The following is a 16896-nucleotide window of genomic DNA, read 5'->3' on the forward strand; positions in this document are numbered from 1 at the left end:
GGAGACCCTGAGGCATCTTAAATGGCACTGGATGCCTACGTTGAGCCAACTGAATTGAGACCCAAGCATTCAAATTTAGAAATTTTATTCATTTATTTATTCCGAATGCTCTTATGCTTATAATACTTACGGGGTGACATTTTCAAGTTCCGCTCCATGACCACATAGCTACAAACCAACAATCCCAGCTTTCACCAATACATTTTTAGCACCAAGTCACAGGAATCCAGGAGAGTGAACGACAGCAACAACAAACACACCAAATATTGAGACTCAGTTAAGCATCCTGCACTGGGTCCTCCAACACATTCTGCTTAAACTCATTGACTAAAGTTTATCACCGCTATATTTCCCTTTAATCAGCTTTCTGCAGATTGCCTTTTAGGCAAGCGCCACGGGCTACCGGCAGGCCCAGCAGCCCATAATGTGAGTATCTGTGACTTGTGATTTTTTCACTCATTCCCTTCAGGAGCAAACATCATGGAAACCTGTAACACGATTAGTGTGCTACGCACCAGGTAAGTAATATTTATAAGCTTCACAACCTCACCTTCAAGGTAATATACATCTCTACATTTAGAAACCATGGGTTTTCTTTTTGTTTCTGCATTTTTAAGTCAAAACAATTTCTCTGATCTAATGGATAACATGGTTGTGCAAAAAAGAAGGTGCACAGGAGAGGTGAGAGGGCAGAGGAGGAGGGAGGAGACAGGCTGTAAACTGCAAGATAGGAGCTGCAGGAACCTCTGAAACTGGGACTTCCCTAGAGAAAATGCAATGCAGATTTACACCTTAAATAATTTCGTAGGGCTTAGTTAGAGACATATCTTACCTGAGTTTGATTTAGAAAGCAGGCTTCTTATGGAAGGGCTATGCCTCCCTCTGTAAAACACACACTAAATGCGTTGCTCCCAAATTATAGTATTTGCCTCCGAGTTGGATGAAAAGACTTTTTTTTACTACGCTCCTGCCTGGAGATATTTTTCCCTCCCCCCCATGCTTTCTTTTTAATGTAAACATTACTTGAAATTATTGCAGTACAGATGAACAACTATTAATTAAAAGTGAGGAAGATTTATTGCATCAGACAGCACTGCTGTAACAGATCAAATAGCAAGAAGGATACGGAGCACAATGTGCTGCAATTAGCTGCTTAATGCCTCCTAGATCATAGCCCTACATGTTTCATAGGCGTCATGGTGGTTTTGCGCCCCACCATGATTTGGTTGTTTGCCTGCGTTTCAGTTATACCTATAACATAAGATCATGATTTTTGAAGAGGAGTCAGATAAAAACACAGTCTTGCAAGGAGGCTGCAAGAAAAAGTATCCCAGCTGATACTGCAGCTTTTTTTTGTCTTTGTGTTAACTCTTACCCTTTCAGTTAGAAGGCATTAGCAGTGGAGCCCATGGTTTCATTACCTGAGATTTCTCAGCAGCGTTATCCACCCTGTGCTGCAGAGAGCTAAGAGAGATTTGCTTTGAGCCTTAGAGACAGATACTCCTAGTCCAAAAGCATGCGGCTTCGGAGTTGTAGCCCTACTGCTGCTGTGAATTTGCAAATAGCTCTGTGCACAGGTAATGAGAACTCGGATGGCACAGGCTGGCGAGATTTTTTACTACGTTGTTTCTGCAAAACTACTGCAAGATCTATCAAGAGGTTTTAAACAGCTCCAATGCCTGCAAACATAGAGGAGTGCTGGCACATGGAAACAGTCCCCTCTCAGCAAAAGGCAGAAAGTACCTCGCCGTGAGGAACGCTGTACTACCTCAGTGAGATCTGTGCACAAAACCTCAGAAACAATCATCAACTCTACACAGAGAATGCAGGACAAAACAAAAATCCCCAAACTACGTATTTAGTAATCAACCAAACAGGAATTCAGATCATGCAAATTTCTGATTATGTCATGTACAGAAGCAATAAGCCACATGGAAAAAATCAATTTCCAAGATTAATAAAATTATCAATTTGGGTCATTAGCAGCAGCTACTTCTTTAAGACAGATACTAGGAACTGAACTGAGACCAAACTCATTACCCAAATGGCTGCCTATCAACCATGAAATGGCAACAGCCTATTGATGATTCAGTTCAGATCTGGGGCTAATGATTTGGGGGTAAAGAGTTATCAATCTCACGATGAGTGCATTGAGCCATTCTTTGCCAGTCATGTGTGTGGGGAAAAAAAAACCCATTTCTGTTTCTATTAAAAAACAATGAAAGACATTTTCTACAGCTGATTTGTTATCTGCCCTTTTTTCCCTGACTAACGCCAAGTCCCGGGAAGCCAGGACCTGTTTCCAACCTGTGTGCTCACATACTTACTGCAGTTACAACTCTGAAGCTCCTTTTCCAAGTGTAAGAAAATGTCTGCACATATGCAAGGCAAAGAGTTATTAATTCTTCACAGCTTCAGCTTCGCTATTTTAAAGCTCACACCAGCTTCAAGCTTGGGCATGCTGATGGCAAATGAGAGTTACATTTCTAATTATCTTCTTCCTTACCAAAATAAATAAAATTTACAGATTCAGGGCTATGTATGCACAAAAAAGATACTGCTATTAAGAGACAGGAAGGCTGTGCTAGAACACCCCTAGGCAAACGAAACAATTCCTTTCTCATCCCCCTCTCCTCCTTCCAAAGACCTTCCCATTTATAGCCTGTCACTTACAGACACACTTCCAGCATTTAAAAATACTCCCCGTGTTTGTGGAACCATTTTCCAGAACAAAACGTTATCATTCATCAGGAGCAGAGCTGTTTGCAGTGTGAACAATTCGCTTTCGTTAAGTACCATATGGCCGCCCGTAGGAAAATGCCAACATGTTTCAACTCTACAGCTGGGCCACGGTTCCTTTATTCATCGTGCAGATGGTTGTAATTGACACCACTACTAAAACAGGTCTCGAGCACTTCTGTAGGATCATTAGAGTAATTAGTTATTAAATACAGTCACCATTTTTAGAAAGAAGGTTTTAAGGCTTGGCATGTAAAATGCAATATTTTGCTATAATGAAATAGACAGGCTAAATGTTAAGGGGAGGGGTAAAGCTTATGTGATCCTTTTTAGTATTTTATTAGAGAGGCTATGGAAATTGCTAGAGCAAAGCAAAGCACACAAAATTATTTGGCTAAGGAAATCAGCTGAAACCAGGAGTATTCTTAAATAACCTCCTAGCGCAACTGCATACTAAAACTTCTGCACAAAACAAATCCAAAATTCCGGGGGGGGGAAGTGAAACTTCACCTATCATCAAATTTCAAGGCTGAATCCAACCTTAAATGTGGGATGTTAACATTTTGTTAAGTCCAGAAAAGATGACTATTGATTCCATATTCTTGATACTCTGATGCACATATTTTCAGGATTAAAATCTGAACACGTGGTTTATTTTAATGGAGTTGCAGGGTCAAATTAATACATATTACTGCAGGGCTCCTGCTCAGCTCTGTGAATTTCAGGTAATATACAGCAGGGTTGCAATATATTACCTGGGCTGTGCAGCAAGACAAGATCGGCTAAAGTGCCTTTTACTCACAGACCAGCAAAGAAAACTCCTCGTAATAAAAACAGGGTTTGCCTTTGAATAAAATGTTTGGGTAAAGCCTTACGATAAAGCTCAGTGTGAAATGCCGCCATTAGAGTAACAAAGTCACATTTAAAACCTCAGAACTCCAGCAAGGAGACATTCAGCCTTAAAAAGCAGAATTATACATGGCTTCTGAGTGCGGTCTTCAGAGATGAGAGGAGTCAGAACAAGCATGCTGGGATAGCAAAACTGTTACTGGAAATTGTAGTAGCTTCTACTCCAGCAAAACCTCAAGTTTTTCATTACAAACTGAATACTTGGTGTTCCAGACTCTATTTTCAACATTCATGGCAGGCATAAATCTGGTAAGGATTATCAGACATAAAACAATATTTTCTTTCATGGCTGATGAAAATAATCTAGAGTTGAGGTACCCAACAGTAGTCTACAAGCGATGCTGAAAAATAATGTTGACAAATAATGGTATAAATCTCCTCTGAACAGAACTGGGTTAGAAATCAGAAAATTACTTCTAACCACAAGAAAGGAGAAGAGGGGAATAGCTTTCCAGCAGGTTTTAAGCTAAAGGGTTTCACAAGGGAGCACGGTAAGTTTATGACACGGCTGTATCTCTTAGCTGGGACTCGGAGACTTAGGAGCTGTCCTTGGGTTGCATGTTCCCATGCATTTCGCTTCTCAAATTAGATTCGGTTAAAATACATTACATACAACTTTAATAATGAATATCAGAAAGCCTTTATATAGCACAGCAGACATTAAAGCCATTTACAAAGAAAAATAGATGCCATTAAAGTGAAGTTATTTATCTCGGGTGGCTGCTGTTGTGTGCTTACAGCTGAATCGGTTTTTATGACTCTTTTTCAGACGAACTGTCGAGCAGAGATCCTGAACGCTACGGTCAGGCTGATGGCAGTTATCCTGGGAACAGCAGCTCTAACCCCAGCTATCCTGGCCAAATTGCACTTCTGATGATAACCTTCTGCCCTCCTTCGTCCCCCACAGAGTTTCAATCAGAGGTGGCGTTTCTGCGTGCCTGCCCTATGGAAGCACGCAGGGCGGCTGGGTGCTGCTCCAGGGACCGCCGTGCCGCTCCTCGATGGGAGCTCCAAGTCTCCCATGTTATGCTGCTGAGCCAAATGATTGCCACCTATACAATTTATACAGTTTGTGCAATTCTTGAAGTTATACATTCACTTATTAAAAATTGCTAATTTTTTGTGTCTTTGCATAAAAAGGGCTTTTAAATGTAGATTTTCAGCTTTGCATATTAAACTTTGTTAGCAAGTCTCAATTCCCCAAGCAGAAAATTATGGCAGGATTTTTAGCATAAACACGTATTTCTCACACGCAGGAGCTGAACTGCCTAATCTAAGAAGTATCAGTTCTGGGTATTCTACTATTTACTTGGAAGCTATTATGTGTTTTTCAAAGTTTCTAGCAACTTTCTATCAAATAGGTCTCAAGAGCTTATACGGTTATGATAATCAATATTAAACAGAGCTATCATGGTAGGAGAATTCTAATATTCAAGCCACCCTTTCTTCCCTTAGAAGAGGCTAGGGAAATCAATACACCATCACTAAGAAGGGGTTACCATAAATTACCAACTAAGCATTAGATTTCTATGCAATGTCGCAGTTATGAGGTTGAATAAAATCCCTCAGTATATAGGAAAAGCATAGAGAATTAGTAAAGCCAGTACTACTGGCTCTGTTTTAAAACAGAGAAATTAAATCAAGAAGTATTCACTAAATAAAATCTGCAAATGCACCGAAAACTTGCCTTATAAATGACAGACTTCAGACTTAAGAAACAGAATCTATCTTATTGAGAAGAAGGTTAACAGGGGAGTTGATCGTCGTCTCTGAAGACAGCTCTTTAATCTATCGGAAAATTCAACGGGAAGACAAAACTAAAATTAAAACCAAGACAGAAATGGTTAATACACATTAAACACTGGTTGGTTTCATGTGGTAATTAATCACCAGGAAAAAAACCATAAGGTTGGTGTGAATTTTTGATCGCTCAGAATTTGTAAACCAGACAAGTTAATGTCCTAAAAGATCTGCTATAGCTCAGACAGAAATTAAGGGTTTGAGGCAGAGATTACCAGGAAAGTACATTAGACTTTCTAATCATTACAAAGTTGATTAGGTTTGTGCTTTGGGATTTGGATCAGGCCCTCAAAAATAGATTGTGAGGCATTTTGTTGTTATTGGGGTTTTGGGGTTGGTTTTTCTTTTTGGTCTTTATTATTCCTATTGGGAAGTTAATGCAGAAACTTATTAAAATGCTTTCAAATCCTATTTCCCATTTCTAGTCTGAACTTTACTCACGATACATTTATACTCATTTGTGTACCGCTAACACAAACTTAATTCACACGGTGCAAAAATAGCTGAGATAGAGACAAAGCAAGCCAGGTTGTAAACTGGGATTTGAACGGTTCATTAAAGGATGAAGATCCACCAGCAGTGACCAGACACAGCAACCCAAGAGCCCTTCCCAGCCCGGCATTCCCAGGCATTACAGCCTGAAAACTTCATGGAGAATTTCAACATCTCTCTGCTCTCTTAAATTTATGTCTACTCTATTAGACACAAAGCAGCGAGGCGTATTCACCTCTGCATCTTCAGGTTGTTGAGGTATAATTGACAATTAGACAACCTGCAGAACAGCACTCAGACCACGGAGGAGGAGATTAGAAGGGGAAGGAATAAGATCATGTCTCAAGCAAGCAAGTTAGTACAGGAAATAATAGGGAAGGAGCCCAAATTTAGACCCTTGTTACCTGAAGATCCAGGCTTAGTATTCTGACATTATTAATTTCAAATTCAAGGTCTAATTGACTCCCAGGCAATGCAACTTTCTTATTGATTGATGGAGTGAACAAGGCTTGAAATCAGCAGGGAAATGAAAGAGTTAACACAAAAAAAGCCAACTGAAAAAAAAATATATGGTACCATTATGGCCCCTTTATAATGTCAGAAGGAAGTTGTTAGGCTGTCATTCCACAGATGTTCATCCACACATATACAAGAACACAAACAAATCTCATGGGATCCCTAACTTCATGTGTGGCATACATAAACGTTAAAATTCTTCCATCATCACACATTTCCCCTTCCTCCTGCTGCGATAACAACACAGGGAATAAAAGCACGCCACTTCCAAAAAAAGGATTAATCGAGCTCAGGAAACATGGACTAGCCTATGAAAAAGCCTATGAGAAAGCACTGCCGTCCTGGAAATGCACAAGAAAAACTATGCTGAAATTACAGAGGAAAAAATACTAGCTTATATCGGGTACAGCAATTATTCTTAAATACTACAGGTCTACAGATTCACATCTGTTCTGCTGGATTTTTCTTTGTCTTTAAAAGAAGAGAATAGCAACAATTTTACTATATAATTATCTTCTTTCCCTTCAACAAATGTTGATTTTTTTAAATTGCAGGTAAAAAGACAAAGCTCAGCCATTTAGGCAAAATAGCTTAGAATTAATTTCCTATTTTAAAACACTAGCAAACAGTAATAAGCTTCTTTGCAAAAGTTTCCAGAGACTAACATGTCTTTGTCCTCGCTGCAATACCACAAAGATCATCTGAGAAAGAAAATGCTTCTTGTTGTACTTAGGACACAAGTGGTAGAATCAAGGAGAATTTCTCATCAGGAAAAGTTTGGAAGCAGTTTTTGTACTTTTTAATGTAGGAAATTAGGGAGGAGAGTTGTAAATCATATCTCCAAATTCGGCCATTTCGTGAAGTTGTGTGGTTGCTCATGAGAGCAGACTGCAAGAGTAAGTCCTCAGATGACTTCAGCTACCCTGTCGTAAAAACCACTATTTCTAGATAGCAAAAGATGCTCTCGTCAGTGAAAGAAAAGCTGCAGCTGGAAAAAAGATTCCCTGTAGGAAGGTTCACAGAAAAGACCGTAACAACAGTTGACTGGAAAATGAGAAAAGTATTTTGGTGAAGAAAAATCTCCATTGCCTGGGATGAAAAAGCAGCTGAACCCCAAACCTGGTTGCTTCTTTGGTTCACATACTCCCAGTGTGTTGCTGTATGTCAATTTGATCCGCTACAAATTTTGCACTGCCTGTCCTTATGAGTTTATTAACTTCAAATCCTGTAGCAGTTGGGGCTGTATGAATAATTAGGTTTAGAAACAAAATTGGTGGCTGACCAAAATAAAACATAAAATAAAAAGAAAAAAAAATATTTTCCTTTTTATAAGAAAATGTTTGGTTTGGGCTCAGTTTTAGTAAAAACAGAGATGCTCCTGGATAACTCCCACCCTTTCTTGGGTGGGTCCTTCCCAGTTTTCTCTTTTGGACACATCTCTGCCCCATATAAAGCAGGGTGAAACAGCCAGCGGCACCACTGACGGTCCTAATCCTGAGGCAGTGAAAGTCTCTCATTCGCTCCGACCCTACAAATGCAGAAACACCTTATGGAAGTGGAACAGCTTTACCGGCAGAGATTGACAGAGGCTGTCTGGTGCTCGCAGTGCTCTGCCGAGAGGCGTGAAATCTCCCTTCGCATCCCATCACAGACCCACACGGAGCAACCGCCTCCGTCTGGCTGGGTTGGGTTTTTTATGAATGGCACTGAAACTGCCTTTTTGTTAGAGATTTTCCTCAACCCAGTGGCGTTGACAGTATCCATACCAATTTCTAGAGGTGTAAGGCCAGGCAAGGAGGCATCGGCATGCTCTGCAGCATGAAAGTCAAATTTGTAACCTTCTTCCTTGCAGCAAGAGTGTAGAGATGTGAGCTCAGCATACCCTCATGGCAGGTGGAAAAGCTGAACATCCAACCAACCCAAAATCTCTAACAAAAGCTAATAAGGCTTGGAGAAACTCTGATGTGGGGCTGGCGGTGTTGTCCAAGTTTTTGTCTAAGGGGAAGTAATAGTCTTGTAGATTGAGATGTAGAGGGACCGTGTGAATTTTACTTGGCAAGAGGTTACACTACCAAGGAGCAAATCCTTTCGTAGTGGCTTGTAACGCTGAGCTAGGCTTGAGCAACAACAGTGTTTGTTTTCATGTCTTGTGACAAAATAAAAGACCTACTGGTCCATGTCAAACCTCCAAAATTAGTGAAAAGGACAAAAAAAAACCAACCCTACCCTGAAAAAGGGGATTAGAAACTGCAGTCCTTCTGCAATATTGCCTAAAGCTATTTGAAAGTTACAATTGTAACTAATCAATGACTGCAAACAACCTTCTCCTTAACAAGAATGATGAGCTCAGGAGAGCTAAAAATAATGCTCAGATATTTTAAATCTGAATTTTCACTTTAAAAGGCCATTACTGAAAGTCAGCAGCACACAGACCGGAGAAAAATCTTCACACGGTCTAACAACTTGATGAGTCTTTTAACGAATGACCAAGTCTGCTGTTCGCTAGAATTAAATCTTCCTCTTCATGTTTGGCTTTTCTTGAAGCAGTGGAGATGAGACTGAAAATAACAATAATAAAAAAAAAAGGCAGAGCAAAAAAGTATCTGGGAAACATGAGTAAGAGAAAACTACTGGATAGTTCACTGCTTTTAATTCACAGTGAAGTATTTATAGATGCTAAGGGTCACTGGTAGTCTCACTAGTAAACAGCAGCAGCTGGTTGAAATTGTACCTCTAGAATTTCATTCATTTTACTGCTGACAAATAAACTCAGTGAATCAATGCCAATGTAATATAGTGTCTGCATAGAAACGTTTAAAAAAATTCCCAGTTTAAAAAAACCCAACTCTCAGGAATTACAAAGGGAAAATGCCATTAAGAGCAGATCTGACCCCATCCACGTCACTTGGATTTGACTCCCTCTATATTTAAAGGCTTTCTGGTAGCTAGTTTTCTGCCTTGCAGTTGGTTTGGGTTTTTAAAGCAGTCACAAAAATATGTATTTCTGCCTGTATTTTTTGTACAAGAATTAAACCATCAACATTGCTGATGGTTCCCTCCCTGCTTACTCACTGGTATCTCCTTTTAACCCGCACTCATGACCTCACCGTCTCCCTCACACCCAAATTAGCAGCACGTTACCTGATAGGGAATCTCACGTTTCATTATTTAATAGGTTTGTGTTCATCATCCACTACAGCCACCTGCAGTAAGGCCCCAACAGCAGTGATACAGTCCCTTCTGGAAGCACTCAGCCTCTCACCAGTGAAAAAACCTGCCCTGTAACGTACATCTGAAGCACAAATATGTGAGTAAACAAGTAGTGCGACCGGTGGCTGCCATCGCTGCCGTGCACATAGCCAAAGCATGTGAAGACGGCGGCTTAAGAAATATGGGATGCCTTACTCTGACGTTGATGCTCATGGGGTTTTCTAAAAATGACCTGCAGCTTAAAGCACTTGTTTTCAGATGCAGGAGAAAAATAACCATGCCTCTCCAATGTAATTTTCTTGGTAGAGTGAGGTTTTTTATACATATGTATGTGTATATGACACAAAGAGAACTAAAAATAAATAAAAATAGTTATTTATACAGCTTGAATCAGCTACTAAAAAGCAGAAATCTCCTTTGTGCGGCTGTATCACCACCTCCGTGAGAAGCCGCGGTGTGAGTCTGACCACCACTTAGATCCTCACTCAGCTCAGAGAAATCCAATCCAGCAATTTGGCATCACCTGAGCCCATCACAGGAGGTTTTCGTCTGGAAGCAGCTTCCCTGAATCAAATCACAGCGCTTTATGGCAGGACAGCATCTCTCTGTAAGATGCTGAGCAAATAGATACTTTACTTTCACAGGAAAAAAAAAATGATGCTTCCATGTATGTGAATAAAGGTCAGGTTACAGATAGAGTTTGCAGTCTTCAAGCTGTGAACTCTCACAGGGCACTGAAAAGGTTTCCTGGGATGCCCAGACCAACCCATCCCACACCCATCCCATCCCACCCCACCCCACCCCACCCCACCAGTTTGACGCTGCCACACACGTGGTTTGGCAGGAGGCAGAGTGCTGCCGGAAAGCTTGGCACCGGGACAACCTCATGAGAAAGTGGCACAAGAGCACGGTGCCACATGTGCCCTGGCAGCTCTGACCTCTCTGCATTGCTCCCCAGCGGTGCGAGGAGCAACGATGCCCTGACTTTTGCTTTTATAGACATCAGCTTCTGGAAAAGTCTGGCATTGTTTTCCCATCCTCTCATGCAAGCCACTTTTTGGGTGTGGAATTTTTTTTTCTTGCTTTGTTTTTATCCTGCCCTTCCCAGAGCTTATACTGAGAGATAGGAACTGAAGGTTTGACTGCCAACAAACTCGCACTGCGCTTCGCCCAAGCAAGTAGGCACAAATAAATTGGTTTTACAGGCGCACAGCCAGGGTGGTGCAGGGGGTAGACCTGTTGGCTCTGCACAATTCGGGCCATCCCTCTAGCCTTTCTCTTGTGTAAATCTGGCAGAGTGAGAGCAGGCAGGGAGCAAAAACTGCGCTGCCAGGCTCCCCGTGGCTGCGGCACAGCAATCCTCCCTGTGCCACCAGGGAAATGACAGTGGCAACAGCAACGGGCCACTCCATCCCACACAGGCATCGGCTGCCCCACAGCACCCACACCTCCTTTGCAGCAATAAGCCCGCTGCGTCAACACTGTCCTCTCTGCTGAGAGCGAGAACCGGTCCGGCTTGCACCAAGCAAGCCGTGGGGCTTCCCTTCACTCCCACGCAGCAAGAGCCCTGTAAAATCAGGCCCTGGGCACAGGCAAACAGCAGTGAGCTTAAAGGCTGCACGGCTGCGCTACAGCCATCTGGCAACTGGTCCCCATCGCAGAACAGGCGGCAGGACCTGATGGGTGCAGAGAGAATCAGCGTCACGCCGCAGATTATTCCCTGGCTTGCAGAATTTTAGGCCACTAGACCATGCTGTGCCTGGCATTACTAAGCTGCTCCTGAGCTGGCCCGAGGTCAGAGTGTGCACTGGCTTCTCAGCCATCCCGACGGCAGGCAGCAACCGGTACGGAGCAAGCACCAACTCTGCACCATACCCAGCGTAGGGTCTTCCCAAAGTATCATCTAAATTAAGAGACCAAGGGCGGAACCCTAAAAACCACTCTTAGGTAGCCAGGAGCGAGTACTGACACAGAGCCAGCGCTGAGCAATCATTACCTGGCCCAAATATTGCACCAGCCACCTTTTGAAAGCACACACGTAAAATAAATAAATTAACAGGATTCTCATTCCTTCCTTTCTCCTCTCCCCCGTATGATGAGAAGCCCCAGGTCAGAACTAGCATTGCTCACACAGCAGCCCTAAATGCAGGGCATTAACATGCTCACAGAAAATGCGGTACAGACGTATTTTTAAGAGGATGTGCATTTTTTGATCACATGGACCTGCTGAAGACACAGATTTGCTGCACAGTGACTCAAATACACTTCATGAGATTTTAGTGCCTGTGTTGGGGGTTCACTGTTTGTGCATGGGCTGTTGAGCTCGACTCTGTAATTTTACCTTAATAACTGGATTGAGGTACAAGAAAAAGAACCTGGGACCCTCTTTATATATTCTCTGCCTGTGATGCAAGACAAAACCAACATTAGCATGTTTCCTGTTATAAATTACTTGGCATGATGGTTTTCATAGAATCATAGAATGGTTTGGCTTGGAAGGGACCTTTAAAGATCATGTAGTCCAACCCCCCTGCCACAGGCAGGGACATCTTCCACTAGATCAGGTTGCTCAAAGCCCCGTCCAACCTGACCTTGAACACTTTCCTCATAGCAATGGTCCTGCACCATTACAGGTCCAACATGCATATTAGATGGGATGGCACAAACAAGGTTATCTCTGATGAGGGTTAATCAAGAGTAAAAATTTCTCAATTACAAGACATTTCCTATCTTTTACTTAGAGAAGCAAAGTTCCAAGGCAATTCTTCACTTTTGTGCTTTTCAAACACATTATTAGTTACATCATGTTCCACAGCCACCTCTGGACCACGGGGCAGCTCGCTGTGCCACCACGGGTCCCCAGCAGGCATCCACCATCAGGGTCCCTGTTCCTTCACATGGAAAACGTGGCACACAAGGGATGGTGAACACGGTGCCAAGCCACTTGCAGGACAGGCACTGCATGCGAGAGCTGGAAAATGCTCCTAAATCCTACAAAATGTAGTGCCCAGGACAGCTCACTGCCCATCTAAGCCACCTGTGTGTTGGTAGTAGACTGGGGACTGTCACTCAGGGGACCAACCCTGACAGTGGTACCGTTCACCTAGAAGCAGCTGCTTCTGGTGAAAAGCAGGGTTTTATAATTGGATTTCCCCTTGTACAACACTTCCATTTGTGGAAAAATTCAGGTATTTTCCATTTTGCAATTCTATTATCTTTGCAATTCTGCCATATGCACATTACTTATTTATTTGTTTATTTATTTACAAGGTATAGCATGAGCTGGAAGCTCTCTGGCCCGCGTCCTCCCTCTGGAGAAACACCCATCACAGTCTCCGGTGCGCTTTTGCTGGCTACGGCTGAAAGGCTGTAATTCATCCCTACTTTTCTTGACCTTTCTGCCACTTTACTGCCTCTGATATTTTCCTCTCCCTTGTCTTGCTTCCCCTCCTAGCCTTGCTTTTTCAGCATCTTCTCAAAGAGAGAAGATGAGCAGGGGAGGCTTTTCAGAGCCAGAATCCAGAGGGACCGGAGGGGACCAAAAGCAGATCATGGACAGCCACCACGGCTCAAGTGTGGGCTCAATGCTTCCAAATCATTAGAGAGGGGACGTCTGTAGCCACACAAACGGGGTACGGGACGGCTCATGCGTATGCAACTCCTGGTCCACGTGCACAGCAGCCAGGTGTGTGCTTCAACTTATGCTAAGGAGGACTTGAGCTCAAGGACTCTAATTTTTTATTTCCCACTGTGCCTAACCTCAGCAAGGCAAGTGCCGCCTTCTCATGTTTACAAGGGAGAAGAGACAACAAAAAATACAAATGGCCACTTGTGGGATGCTTCAAAGCTACCAGACTCTGCTTTTATATGGAAAATACAGAAAAGAAGATAGGTTGAAAGAGGACGATAAGTGGAAGGTAGCAAATTCAGGAGCGGGGAAAGAAAAGGAAAAAAAGTTGGGAGAAGGTGGTAGAGAGCAGAGCATGAACTGCAGCTGGGTGAAATCCTCTCCGAATCCGTCAGTGCAGTGGGCGAGACTGTGAATTTGAGAGAGGTTATCAGAGAATGCTGAAAGTGCAGGACTACATGCGATGAGAAAGTAAATTTGCTGTTAAAAGTAGCTACCAAGAACTTGAAAAGCAGGAAACCAGTTTGGGATCTGCAGTTTGTGCCTCATGGCTTCACAGCCACAGGGAAGTAGCAGAGAAAAAAGGGGAAAATCCCGGTTAACGATGATTGTGAAGCGAAGTTACGTCAAGCAAAAAGGAGTAAAATAGACCAGGATGTTTAAGTCACAGAATATTCAGGAAAGAAACCTACAGCATGGAATAAAACAGTGATCAGAGAAGGAAATCAGAAAAGAAAGAGTGCAAAAACACCCAGGTCCAAGAAGTGGCCATTTTCAACAAAAGAAAACTCATTCAGGTTTGAAGGTCAGGTCAAGGCCAAAGAGTAAAACCAGAAGACATCAGGGAAGAAATGACATAGCGAAAATTAGCAGAGAGCCAGGAGGGAAAGTGGTGCCAATGGACAAAGTTACAAGAAAATGAGAGGGACGAGGAACCAAGCGAGGTACTGAGGAGGAGGAGAAACGGGGTGCCGAAAGCAAGCAGTGGTAAGAGCTTCTGAACAGAGCAAGAGCTAGAGAGAGACAGATGCTCACTGACATCTGCACGCAGCACAAACCTCAGCCTGTGCCGGAGAAATATTTCATTGTTCCAGAAGAGAGAATTTCTTCTGGTACCTGATATTATTTCCTTCCCTTCTGAATACAGAATAGAAGCACTTTTAAATAGGATTTAAACCTAGCAGTAGAAGGTGTTAATATTTATATAACTAAGTGGCCTTAAGCCAATGGAAAAACTATACACCGAAAAATATGTGATTATCTGATATTTGATAAAGATATCAGAGGTTACCAAGTTTTTAAAATGACTTTATGTCATTAAATAATGATTCTTTCAAAATCAATGAAGAGCAGACACTAGCTGAGGGCATTAATTAGCATGGCCTTCTTTGAAGTATAAAAAAGTACCGTGGTCCACCTTCCAGAATTGGCCGTGGGTACTTACAGACTAACCTGCGGGCAGGCGGTAGCTCTGGTGGCAATTGGCAAGTGCGCAGCAAAACCCAGCCAGGCTTGTTGGAAACTGGACAAGCAGCAAGCCTACTTTTAGTTCTTGCACTAGACTGCATTTCCCAGAACGCCTGTATCGTCCAAGAACCTCGAAGAAGAGACCAGGATCTAGAGCAAATTGCTACAGCAGCAACATGAGCTTGCAAGTCTATGGGAACAAGAAGAAAAATATCTATCTTCCTTAGCTTCTGGGAAAATAAAAAAGCTACATACAGCAAAGGAAAAGAAAGAATGAGGATGTAGATGGAAGAATAGGTCAGAAAAATCTTGCCGTACAAACTTTTTTCTTTTTGTTTTGTTAGTAAGATTTTTTTTTTTCTTAATAATAGATCTGATTTAGATGAAAAGGCTCTCAACCTGCCCCTGGATATCCCTCTTTGTCTACTGAGTAAACTCGAGCCCCTCCACGCATCCGCTCACCAAACTGTTTTGCAGGAGGAGAAGCACGAGGGACCGGGGCTACAGCTCCAAGTCAGAACCCCTGGCTCCGGCATTGTGTTTCCTTGTCACACCACTGTGCTCTGCTTGCAGCTGAGTATAATGCACTAAAATCCTAATCTCTAAAGCACTGTGTGCCAGCGCTTCGGAGATCAGCATTTCAGTCGATTTTACTTCGCTGCTGCCATTGCACACAAGAGAGTGGCACAGCAGGGGAAAAGCAACACAATATGCAGAGATGGAGAGACATACACGGCTGGGGAGGGGTGGGGGGCAAGAGCATGGTAATGCAATATAAAGGGGTGGGAAAAATAAAAGAAAGATATGAGGAAAAATAGGACTATCGTGCATGAATAGGAACCTTGGGCCCTCTCCTTCCCAGCAACCCTAACAGCAGGATGTCTCCAGGCACAATAAATCCACCGTTTTCTGAGCAAGGATTTGAATGACCTACAGAATTTTTTCTATTTCTTTCCTTGAAAAGGGAAAGATTAGGAAATCTCCGCTACAACCCTCCTGTGCATCTGAGTATCTGTGAATATTTTAAGATGACTTCCCTCCTGCCTCTACCATGTGCTTTAAAATTAAAAACAAAATGATACTGCAGAGGCTGGAAGAGCTGAAATCTGACTCAGTACTACCCGAGCGCAGGCTACACCGTCCCCTAGACCCAGTCTGGCACGGTGCACACAGGGACACGAGCACTCGACTGACCGAGCAAAGCACTTCCAAGTTCAAGGCACAATGGTCACAGCTAAAGGAAAAAACCAACCCCTTAAAAAAAAAAAAGCTACAACCAAACACTAAAAAAGTCAAGAGAATCAAAAATAACTGGGCAGTAATCTTAATATGACAGAGTTCACGGCACGTTAAGTATTGATAACCGCTCAGGACAAAGACTCGTTGCCATCAATCAGAAAAGCAGTGTAATTTAAGACAGTATTTTGGCCTGTCAACTTTGACAACATCTTAACGTCTTTGCTAAACCAGTAAGGGCAATCTACGTCACCAAAATCTACTTCACGGTACCTGTGTCAGGCTCGAGTACCGTTACATAGGATTAGTGTTATACACTGATAATGCTCTTTGCAGTGAAAGCTGATTGAACTTTGCCCCTTAAGAGCGTTTAGAGAGTCTAGCGGTCTGCTAACCCACATGGGTTTGCCCATGGTTCTGCCATTACGAACAGGCAGAGAGCATCTCGGTCTCCTGAGCCTCTTCTGCAAACTCCTCCTCATCCTCACTTACCTGTCACGTAGGTAGGGAAATATTCATCATCCGCACCCCAGAAGCCATTTAGTCACTGATTTGGAAGTTGCTGTGTAAATTGTGTATCAGCTGATGTCCCTTTTGAGTAACGCTGCAGAAGGGGAAGCTTAAATTACCTTTTATATTTGGGTGTTTTGACAGACGTGCTCTTGCAGATTTAGTGGCTGTGGTTTAATACATTATTGCTCTGGCCTTCTGCAAAGGTTACTGTTCTCAGATCAACAGCGGCCAAATGGGATGTGTGCCTCTGACTCAGCAACCACAGCAAATGCTAGCAAAGGTGGGCTTGCATTAACATATCGACTACAGAGCACCGGCACTGAGATACAATATGGTAGCTGCTACAAGAGCAGAAATTATTATAGAGATGCATGGTGAAAACATCT

The 16896-nt window shown here is 42.7% G+C and overlaps 1 protein-coding gene across 6 annotated transcripts in view; it reads right to left on the reverse strand.

Annotated features, from left to right (window-relative positions):
* KLHL29 (kelch like family member 29) overlaps positions 1 to 16896 on the reverse strand; it is a 409537-nt gene that overhangs the window by 287738 nt on the left and 104903 nt on the right. The window contains exon 3 of one of the 6 annotated variants that reach the window (XM_075497839.1): positions 16490 to 16601. The exons of the other annotated variants lie outside the window; for them this stretch is intronic. The gene's annotated coding sequence lies outside the window, so the exon portion shown is untranslated. The remainder of the gene's footprint in view (positions 1 to 16489; positions 16602 to 16896) is intronic. 6 annotated transcript variants of the gene reach the window in all.

Source organism: Mycteria americana, chromosome 3 (assembly GCF_035582795.1).
Source record: "Mycteria americana isolate JAX WOST 10 ecotype Jacksonville Zoo and Gardens chromosome 3, USCA_MyAme_1.0, whole genome shotgun sequence".
NCBI lineage: Eukaryota > Metazoa > Chordata > Aves > Ciconiiformes > Ciconiidae > Mycteria > Mycteria americana.